The 9,616-nt window shown below is 33.4% G+C and overlaps 1 long non-coding RNA gene across 1 annotated transcript; it reads left to right on the top strand.

The window, feature by feature from the left end:
- Nucleotides 1–1,122: 1,122 nt before the first annotated feature.
- Nucleotides 1,123–5,390, top strand: LOC110873526. The gene is made up of 4 exons (XR_002555228.2): nt 1,123–1,306; nt 3,203–3,265; nt 4,923–5,165; nt 5,247–5,390. It is a non-coding gene; the product is annotated as an uncharacterized LOC110873526 (long non-coding RNA).
- The last annotated feature ends 4,226 nt before the right edge of the window (nt 5,391–9,616 follow it).

The following is a 9,616-nucleotide window of genomic DNA, read 5'->3' as shown; positions in this document are numbered from 1 at the left end:
GTGACAATGTTTGGTCTCAAGTTTTTATGTCTTTAAAAACATGCACATTTCATGGTATAATATATTTCTTATGAATAACAATGTTGTGGCCGACGAGGCGATGATCATATTGCATGAACAATTAGGTTGAGAGCAGGAGACGATCGACTTAGGGTAACGACATGAAACATTGAGGCGATGAGCATCCGGTCGTTTATTGGCTTGGTTGGGATAGTACGTATAGATATAGGTGTGTGTGTATATATGTATAATCTATATTTGTGTATATATATGTGTATATACATGTTTAGATGTATATGTATATATATACTAATTAAAAATAATAATTCGAGCCGAACCGAGCTGAGCGGACCTTTGCTCATGCTTGGCTCGTTTATAAACCGAACCGAGCGGAGCGGCTCGTTTACAACCGAGCGTCAAATCGAACGAGCATTTTTCGAGCAATTTCTAAACGAGCGTCGAGCGAGCGACGAGCGGCGAGCGATTTGAACGGCCCTAGCTACAACCCAACCTAATCCTCTAAGGCCCAATACGATCTAATTAAGTATAATACGAATAATCAAGACATGTATGATCTACTATTGGCATTATGATATAGTATGGCTTACTAGAACAAGATCTAACCATTTAACATTCAATATGACGTAGTAAAGTCTAACCACTAAGACCTAATACATTCATACACAAATTATACTATAATTATACTATATATTTTAGTAAAAAAATACAAGAAATACATAAGTTTCAATGTTACTTATTATAGCTGTGTAAGTATACTTAATAACATTTTTATATTAATTAAAAACATGTTTTTTGTCAATGATCTCTAGAATAAGTGGTGGAAGGTTTGCAAGTTCAACTCTCACTTGGTGCAGAGTGAGACATTGGTGGGCAATAATAGGAGACACAGAAAAACCTAGGTTTGATCCTTGAGCCAAACGGGTTTTACCGGTAATTTCACCGTCGTGCCTACGGGTGGGTGGATTACTGGGTTTTTCTCGGAAGTGGTGGTGGACTCGGGTTACTCTCGGAGTACTCCGGATGGTCTAGTGAGTGCCCCGAAAGTGCTCGACATTTATAATTTGAAAAATACCTCTAATTTTTTTCCACCAAAAATTACTTCCCTCCTAAATTTTCCCCCAAATTAAACCCCATAACCTATTTCCCTCCTACTCCAAAATTCATCATAATCGTTTTCTGCTCTGGTTTACACCTCACGCTTCCTGTTCATCTGCTTACAAATCATCAACGAATAAACTTCCACTCATTCACTGATCAACACGCAAATCAAGCAAAAGTTCTTCAGGTGAACTCTTAATCTCTCAATTTCAATTTCAATTTCTAGGGTTTCGTTTTGTTTCTGTTCGTAATCGATGTTAGACTTAATATTGAAGCATACTTGTTCGGTTGATTTATGTGGCTTACGACATTCGGATAATATACGTAAGATGATTTCTCACTTTTGATTTGTTTTTTCTTTTGTTTATTATACTTGTGCTGTGAATTTCTGATATCTGGGTGTAGATAAAGATTATTAGAAAGTGTAGATAAGGTGTTCGACGTTATGTTTGTGTGAGAAAGTTAAGTTTTTTTTTTAGTAATACGTTTGATCTGATGAGTGGCTAACTATTGGGTGAACAAATTAATGATTTTTAAACTTTTTTTTTGTCATCTTCATCATTTTGCTTTACCAGGAAACGACATTTTTAAACCACGAGGGGAATTGTTTACAATTTGGTGTAGTGTAATCTGTGTCATACTTCCACCTTTTTGTTTCAGTTGTGTAAAATTTGTGAATCTGATTGGGGACCATTAATATTTTCATTGGATTCAATTATAAATGGTTATGGCATATAAACAGCAGCTGACCTGTTCAACAATGGTGTTTTGAGCTGCTGCAAGTTTTTCTTCAAGATTCTTTAACTGGTCTTTAACGCAGCATTCTCTTTGATCTTTACCTTTAGATGTTCCAGCTCAGTTTTTAGAGACGTTTCGTTAGGTGTGTGTTCTTTCACTTGCTCTTCAAGCTTAGTTATAATTGTCTGGAATTCATTTTTAGCATTTCCATGCGTTTCGTTTAGCTTCTTGTTCTCTTCCATCAGTGACGTGACGATATCTGTAAATTGAACCAATACAAATCTCGTTATGATTAAGATTATAGATAGCAAAATGGGGTTGGCCATGTCACTTTTTGACCAAAAAGATTAAACTTTGTCAAGTACGATTACGAGCAAATGAGCCAAGCGACTTGCGAGCTGCTTGAGATCGGCTCGAGAAAAAACTCGAAACGAACCGAGCCTTAATTTCAACAGAGCTTGTTCCAGTTATTTGCATTACTAACAAACATACCAAAATAAACTCAACCTATCTTACAACTTTCTTTTGATTTGGCACATTAGAAATTAGGATTAACTTCCAACAGTTATTTGCCTTTCTGTAGGTCATTTTTGGCATGAATGTCTTGGAATTTAAAGTCATTTAAGCAGATAATGCTGATGGTGCCAAGAAAGAATATGTGTTAAAAAATAAAGGAAAGGTCTGTGATTTATGCAGTATTGAAGAGTGATAAAACACTTTACTCTTGAAACATATCTTCCACATTTAAGATCATGTTCTCTTAATAGGCATTCCTTATTGTCTTATGTAACTGAGCAGATACAAAAAAGACTAATTGTAGGTTTAGTTTTAACAAGTTAAAGCAATTAAACATATGTTTGGTCACTAAAACTAAGGGTGTGTTTGAGGTATCTTTTATGAATGATTTCATTCAGCTTATGTGGCGAGTCAACATGAATAAATTACCCATACTAATTACAATTCACCTCTTCTTGGTTGAACCTGATAGCTTGGGGAAATTTAGATACGTTTCACTTGGGGTAGATAGCATAGTAGTCAAAGTCTCAAGGTGCACTTAAGGCGCAAAGGCACAAAAAAAGCACACGCCCGGCCCGAGACAAAAGAAGTTTACTCATTTTTTTTTTTTTTTTTTGATTTTTTAGAATTTTTTTTTTTATTTTTTAGAATTTGATTATTTTTTAGATTTTTTTTATTTTTTAGATTTTTTTATTTTTTTAGAATTTTTTCGATTTTTTTAGATTTTTAAGATTATTTATTTTTTTACTTCCGAACAATCGAACAGCCACTTCGCTTTTCTCTTACTGAATTTCTCATTTTGTTTTGGCGGTGGGTCAATCAATTCTAGCGTTGGAGCGGAGCAGTCATGATTCTACTTGTCTAGGCATCGAGCGTTAGAGAAACTGAGCAGGTCAGTGAATCAGATCATTACTATTCACTTGTTCCATTCTTTGATTTGTATATTATTTCTTGTATTGGTGTCCATTCCTTCATACTGTATAATCTATTGCTTATTGTTGTTGTTTGGTTCATATTTTGGCTAAATTAGTTCATATTTGTTTAGTATTCGCCATTTCACTGTTTAGGGTGGTTTAGCATGTTTAACATAAGTTCAATTTTGAGACTTGAGTAATTTTTGATGATTTTTTGAATGCTTTAATAAATTGTGTTGTAGAAAAGGAATGCTCTTTTAATTTGGGAGTTGAGTAATTTGGTTATTTTAGTAAGGCATACGTCTAAAGCTTATTTAGTTTGTTGTTTTCCGTTCCTTATAATGCTCCTAGTTCAAACTGGGCGATTTCATTGCTAGTAGTTATGACCGCCATTCATACATGCACGCTTCACATTGTAACTAAATCGGCAACATGGACCAAAAAAGGAATCACAAAAATTGTTTTCAATTGTAGATGCTATTTGATGACATCTGCAACAAAAATTCCACCCGTAAGAGTTTTGTTGGAGACAAAAGTTGTCTGAAACCGAAAGTTCACCAAAATCTCTCATGGGTAGGATGCTGACTGGGATGACATGTGGGATAAAACTAACAATGGTTAGTTTTAAGTTAACTGGGACCATTGGAAAAATATTTTAAGAACGTGGGATTATTATGTACCAAGAGTAAATGTGGGATTATTTGTGTACAAGATTGTAAACGTGGGATTATTAAAAAGGAATATTTCACAAAATGGTAATCAAGTTTTAGGAGTGTTTCAATCAGGTCACTCAATAAAAAATGTGTTCTAATTAACTCACTGAAATTTATTTTATGTGCTAATTCTATGTAATTAACCTGAATAGCATGTAAACTATCCTAAATGGCATTTTTTTATTAAACATGTTTACATAATTTAATTAATAAAAGATCAAATCAAAAAGCACATATTAATCAAAGAGAATCAAATCCAAAAACAAATACACATCATCGTTTTGATTCATTCATATTTACTATATTGTTTGGTGATCACCATCAAAGTAAACTTCATATTTGTTAATGATGTTGAGCTTTTTTTCTTCCCAGAAAAACATTGAATTTAGTTCTTCATAGATATAAAATTTAATTTTTTTATTACTAAAATTGGATTATGTGTAAGCAGGTTTAGATCTAAATATGACTAATTTCATGGTTTAGGATTTTAATAAATTTTCACAATTTTAATAGTTTTTTTAATATTAATTATTTTTTTGCAATTTTCTAATCCATTTTAGCATTTCTAAGTCCTGTCAAAATACTTTTTTTTTTATAAAAAAAAAACTAAATACATGTCATGTAGGATAGACATGTAGGATGAATGACCTTTAATTTAGGTAAACTATCTAGAATTGGAACATCAAACTAAAATTTAATGACCTAATTTGAACAAAAAAAATTATGAGTGACCTGATTGAAACACTCCTGAAACTTGATTACTATTTAGCAAAGTTATCCCTTATTAAAAACCAATTTTCCTTAGTTTTTCTATAAAAATGTTAGCCTGCTAGTGTAAAACTTTATTAATTTTTTTGTAAAATGATTTTTTGCACTATTATGACTAGAGTTTAATAAATATTTGTTGAAAACTAAAATCTAGGTCGGAGATAAAGTTTTCCTCAAAAGCATTCTAAACTCTACCGAGACTGTAGCAAGAGAAAGGGTCCAGAGCTTGGACCCAAATGATCTAGTTGGTGGTACAGAGATTGGACTAGAATGGTGTGAGGTAAACATTCAAGTACCAATAAAAAAAGATGAAAACTTGGTAAGACCATATGGTTTATTTTCTACAATTCAAGATTGTATTGGTGCGTCCATCGCATGGCGCTATCCATTCATCTCGGTATGTATTTGTTAAATTTGTGATACAAATAATTTTAATATCATGGAACTTAATGCTTATACACGGATGGTTTATTTGTAGGTAGTCCATGAGGATTGAGGACGTATGATGACTAAAGATTTTATGCTTCTTATTTCTTTAATTGCTTTTAATTTCTTTGTACAATGTTAAGACTTTATGTTAGATAATTTTATAACTTATTTATGGTTAGTGTTTTTGTTATGAACATGCTTATTTGAAATATAATGAAGTTTTATTTCTTTCATTAGTTGATGTTATACAATGACTATTAGGATATTATATGTTGATGGTCTGTTTATAAAATTGGTTTTATAATCTTATTTGGGATATTAGTACCATTTTCTTGATATTAAAGTACCTATAACGTTGCATCATAAAGGTCTTATAAATTAATTTTTAAGGACGCTCGTATGTGTATCAAAAGATTAAAAGTAGGTAATCACATATTAGAACATTGTAAAAGTGTTTTAATATGTTCTTTTTAGGACGCTATTTAAGTTGTCTATAGACATATTATGCGACCATAAAATTGGTTTCATAATCTTATTTGTTATATTAGAACCTTTTTCTTGGTACTAAATTAGCTGTAATGTTATATCATAAGGGTCCTATCAATTAATTTCTAAGGACGCTTGTAAGTGTATCACAAGATTAAAAGTGTGTAAGCACATGTTAAAACATCGTAAAAGTGTCCTAATATGTTTAGGACACTATTTTGGTTGTTCAAAGACATATTACGCGACCATAAAATTGGTTTCATAATCTTATTTGAGATGTTAGGACGCTTTTTTAGTTCCGGGACTTATTACGACCCCTTTACATGAAACGCTTTTATTGTTGGTCCTATTAAATGAAAGGTCCTATAAAATAGCATTTTAGGACGCTTTTGCGCGTACTAAAAACCCAGTTTTCTTGTAGTGGTTTCAACTTAATTATCCGAAACTGGGCTGTTTTCGAGCATTTTAATAAAATAGTTATCTTATTTCAAAAATTCCAAATTTTTACAAAAGATGCTAAACGACCCAAATATTATTTTGTAAAAATCTCGGGATCTAATTCATCACCAATATTTTATTAAAATCATTTTCCGGACTGCACTCAGATTTATTATTTTCTGACTGCAGCCCACGGAATAATTCACTAAAAATTCATTGTAAGTCGGATTGATGAAATTCTAGTGGGACAATTACTATGACATCAGTGTCCATCTACTGTACAGATTTCATTGGCTGATTCGACACAGAACTCAAGTTATGACTGAAAACATATCGCCAATTTTCTGCAGAAAAATGCAGCTCTAGCTGCTGTTACGGAATGACACTTTAAAAATAGTAAACGAAGTCCAAAAATTATGATTCCAGTGCCATTAGAACCGTATTTCATAATACATAAATCTATGCTTCAGAAAATGCATTTTTCGTTAAGTTATGGTTCTGTTACAGCCAGTTAAAGGCGGCTGGAAATGCAGATCAGCAAGCTGTTTTAAGACTTTTAAGATTATAAAATGTGTTCGGTTGATCCCATTAACATGTTTAGCGGTCACAATAATACTTACAGCAGATTATCACTTATATACTTCAGATTTATCATGCATTAACATATTTCATCATCCTTTTTAACACTACTTTACCATATGCTAGATGATGTTCAAGATTTGTTTATGTTCATTACAGTTCTACCTTTTTCGATCTTTAAACCTCATTAACCACTCAACAATCATGTAAAACGCAAGGATCTAAGTGCTTACCACTAGCACAAGGCTAGGAGAGTTCGAGTGTAGAAAAGTAGTGGACAAAAGAAAACAAGAGCGGTCCTTCAACTTGCGAGTGCACCAAGCTTCGTTGTTCACCTTCTTGCACCTTTGTATGGATGGAAAATGGCTATAAAGTGGCTTGATGGTGGGTGTATGGTGGTGATGGGTGGCTGCCGAAAACAAGGAAGAAGGAAGAGGGAGGAGAGCTTGTGTTGTTGGTGTGTTGGTGAAATAAAATGGTTAATCTCTTGTGTTAATTTATAAACCATCACCCAACTTTTACCCAACATGTAATATGTCTATTAGATACTAAACATCATCAAATAAAATAATCTAAAGTGGTGGAGGGTGTCCCATATGGAGGGACCGATCGGTTAAGGGGGGGGGGGGGGTAATATGGTTAAATTTCAACTAACTAGTTAGGTGATAGTTAGTTTGGTTAGAGATTAAAATAGGGTATTAGTGTGTTATGTAATATAACGGGTGTTAGGGTATTCGGGGACCCTAATTGGCTCAGAAAAGTATAAACAATGTTATTGGCAATATTTTTATGTTCCGGGTAAAGTCTGGTTATTCGGTTTGACACTGTTCCGTTAAAGTGCTTAATTAATCCTTAAAGTGTCTTTTATGTATATTTTTGTAACACTTTTAATTTCTAACACTTAGGAAATTATAACGAACTATTTAATGACTTTTCTGCATACTACTAGTATGTTAACAAGCACATGTAAGCATAACACAGATATCAGAAAGCAGTTAAGTAATTCCACATAGTCGTCAAGCACTTTAATTATCAATAATAAATTGTACGAAATACATGGAATGTTGAGGGTTGTCACATTCTCCCCCTGTTAAGAAAATTTCGTCCCGAAATTTAGCTCGTGGTTACTGAGGAAGCTAGTTAAGTTGCGTTGGTTTCCTGGTTTTCCTGGGGTGTCACAACCAACCTAATAACACATTAGAAAAGCCATTAAGGCCTAAAAGTGTACCATTACCACATGCATGCATTTAACATCAAAATAATGTTATGACTTAATGTTTCTTTCTGTAACCAAAACGAACCCGCTAACACATGGTACACCCATTAAGTTTCAGTGGACTACTAGTCATCATAAGCATGTCTCTAACACCAAAATTACTTATTATAGTCTAATGTGACTCTATGCAATCATAACCAACCCACTAAACATTCCTTCAAAAATCTAACGAGATTATTTAGCAGATAAGAGCCTTAAACCATTTTCAATTTAATTTTTCTTCTCTATCACTCATCCTCTTTGTCGAGCACTAGCCACTAGCATCCGCCACTTGAGCACTAGCCACCACCACCGTCCCATTTCGAACTTGTTAGGAAAACAATTATTAGGATCGAAGTTTAACTTATATGCTTAAGATGAACAAATATGGATGTAAATACAGAGTATAAGTGGAAAAGTGGAATTATATGGGCATTATATAAGAGTGGAAAATTATATCAAAAGTGTTTTGCATTAATAATTAAATGATTACAAATACAACAATGATTCTACAAATTCCCCCTTAGCTTGATCACACACAAAACTGTTCGTACAAAAGAAATCTGTATGTGATGAAATAGATCTCTAACACATGCGATCAATTTATACAAGTACGAATGGTCTATTTTCAATTAGTTGACGTGTCACACCCACTCATAGGTGGACACACACAGTGTGAACTTGATCGGTTTTCATTGCATACGATATAAGTAAACAAGCTATATGAAATAAAACATGCATGATGTTCATCCATTCCCATAATTGAAATTGCAAGTCACAAGTTGTTTGATAATAAAAGACAACATAAGTTAATATTTTTTACAAAATAGACTTTTTCAAAATAAAGTTTGAAAATGCAAAGGCTTTACATCCTATGTCTCATCGAGAATGAGACATATGGACCAAACCCTTCATAAACGGATGACATTGCCAGCTTGAGAACAAAAATCTTCGTAACAACCAAACGCGCCAAGATCCCTTTAGTTTCCTGAAATATATGTGAGTTTAAAAACATCAACCAAAGTTGGCGAGTTCATGGTTTTCAGTTCGCATTAAATGAATTTTAAAAGCATTTGAAAGTTTATGTATAGAAAACCGGTATGTAAAGCGTCAATGAACTTGATGATCATTAATGTGTAGCTAGGACATTAATATGTGTGCCGACATAGGAAGCACTCAACCCGTAGACAATTTAGTACCGGTCTACCCGGCGGGGACAACAAAAGCACTCCATGCGACCACACAAGGACCCATGAGTGGGGCTCACTCTATACCCGATAGATCTACCCTTTTTGTTCCTTGTTCTTAAACAAGATTAATGGTTCTTAAAAGAGAGCCTATTCGCACATGATCTGACTATTTCATTCCATAGCTTAACCATACCACAGTGACCTGTATTTCCCCCTAACAGTTATAAAACCAAAAGCGTTTAAAAGAAAAGGGGGACCTTAACTCACAATATTGCATCCATAAATAATATGTGCTAGAAAAGTAGGATATCCAAATACGCGTAACAACCTACAAGTGCTCTAACTCATTAGACACTTGGGTTTCTGTTAAACTGTGTACACGTTGCTCATCTTGAACGTTATTGTATTTATATTTGTTATGTATTTGGAACCCTTGTGTATTTTAAATATGTTGGCATTTGTTTCGTATGT

The sequence above is a fragment of the Helianthus annuus genome, chromosome 1 (genome assembly GCF_002127325.2).
Source record: "Helianthus annuus cultivar XRQ/B chromosome 1, HanXRQr2.0-SUNRISE, whole genome shotgun sequence".
NCBI classification, from domain to species: domain Eukaryota; kingdom Viridiplantae; phylum Streptophyta; class Magnoliopsida; order Asterales; family Asteraceae; genus Helianthus; species Helianthus annuus.
Note: the sequence above shows the minus strand (reverse complement) of the source record. Positions and strands in the feature narration are given on the sequence as shown.